Below are 2,009 nucleotides of genomic sequence, written 5' to 3' on the forward strand. Positions count from 1 at the left end.
AAATTAACATTATACAAACTGAGACAATTCATTTCATATATATAATATATTATATAGATACTATATACATGACGATACGATAACATATACAGGTAAATATATACATTATATATTATATATATATATGTTATTATGTAGTACATATACCTATCATTTAATTAATATGTTATGTCGGACGTGTTGTGTCGTGTAATATTGTACTTAAAATGGAAGTGACAAAAATGTTTAGCCTAAATGGCAAACAATTATTGATGTTAGACAATTTTAAATTTAAATTTAAATATAATTCTAAAATAATCGGTTATTTAACATGGAATTGTTCAAAAAAAAACTGGTAAAGTCAAATTGGTCTTTTACATAGAAGATATTTTGCTACAAGAAAAATCATTTATAGTTACTATAAATTATGAACTGTACATAATCATGAATCAGATTCTTCAATTGAACGTCAAGCCATAAGTAATAATATCAAATGAAAAATTTCCGAAAGTAATATCAACGAAATTTCATCTAAAATAATTAGAAAAGAACTTCATAGTTTAGGAAACTATACACAATTATTGATTAATGATATTTCATATATTCGTAGAAATTTATATAAGAAAATAACTAAATATCACCCACCACTTCCCAAGAATATTAATGAAGTACATGAAGCTCTAATAAATATGAATATAATGACTAGTAATAATGAAAATTTTTCGCTAATTAATGACAAGGAAATAAAATAATTATATTTACATGTCTCACAAATTTAAAATACCTGTGTTCTATATTTTTATGGATGGAACATTCCAATTCTGTACTAAATACTTTTATCAGTTTTTTATACTGGCTTTCAAAATGGTATATATACGTCTTTAGAATATGCATTACTTCCTAATAAAAGTACATCGACTTGTGAAAGTTTCTTTAATAATTTATGTGATGCATGTTTGACCGAAGGTTTCGTACTCTTGAGATTGGAATACACAAAGCAATTCGCAGTATATGACCAAACAGTAGTATTCGAGGTTGTAATTTTCATCTCGGTCAAGCGTAGTTTATAAAATTATAAAATTTGGATTTGTCTAATCTTTATATTAAAGGAGACACAAATGAAGGAAAATTTTTAAATTATATTTTTGGTCTTCTATTCCTCGAACCTGTCGAAGTCGAAGATTCATTTGTTCTTGATTTAATTAATTATATGCTATCTAATGATAAAATAGTAAAATATTGTAACTACTTGTATTTAACAGAAACTTATATGCAAGAAATGTATATTTTACATATATATTTGTGTGTATATTATATATATATATATATAAATATATTGTCGCAGTTTGTATAATGTTAATTTTTTTTTTTTTTGACGTAGTTTACATATCGATTTTTAGAAAAGATGTAATTTTGTCACAGTTTACCATCTTCCGAGTTTCTATGATGTTTATAAAATTTTTTTTCTTTTATTTCAATATTGATTTTTATATGAAAATTCCATATTTAAGTTGTATATATTATGAGTGGGTTTGTGTGTTGTAAGATTTTATATAACTTGTGAATATAATGAAAAATAAATGTATTTTTTATTATATAATGTATTATATATCTGAGTAAACAAGATATTATTTTGGAAAAATATGGAATATAAGCATAATAATTTTTACTATAACAGGTAGATTGCAGGCAGAAACGAGAATCAAATACTTTTTAAAATTGACAAAAACTGAATTTCCGTCACAAAATATATTTTTAGTTTTCAGTATTAAACTAGTGTCAAAATTAGAATTACTCAATGCAAATAAATTAAATTCATAAGTAGTAAACAACGAGTTAATAAAATGTAACACATTTAAATCATATTTAGTTTGAAATTTTAAAACACATGTGAAAATAAGATCTTTATAATTTGTGACAATAAGCCTCAATCTACTGTTTGATAACAAATTAACTTTATGAGTTATCGCACTTATCAATACAGACGAAAATTACTCACCAAAATGTATGTTATTACGTAAATATACACT

The 2,009-nt window shown here is 23.4% G+C and overlaps 1 pseudogene; it reads left to right on the plus strand.

Annotated features, from left to right (window-relative positions):
• The first annotated feature begins 206 nt into the window (after positions 1-206).
• LOC112601944 lies at positions 207-1,042 on the plus strand (annotated as a pseudogene).
• Positions 1,043-2,009: the final 967 nt, after the last annotated feature.

The sequence above is a fragment of the Melanaphis sacchari genome, unplaced genomic scaffold (assembly GCF_002803265.2).
Source record: "Melanaphis sacchari strain LSU unplaced genomic scaffold, SCAv2.0 Contig7_pilon_pilon, whole genome shotgun sequence".
NCBI classification, from domain to species: domain Eukaryota; kingdom Metazoa; phylum Arthropoda; class Insecta; order Hemiptera; family Aphididae; genus Melanaphis; species Melanaphis sacchari.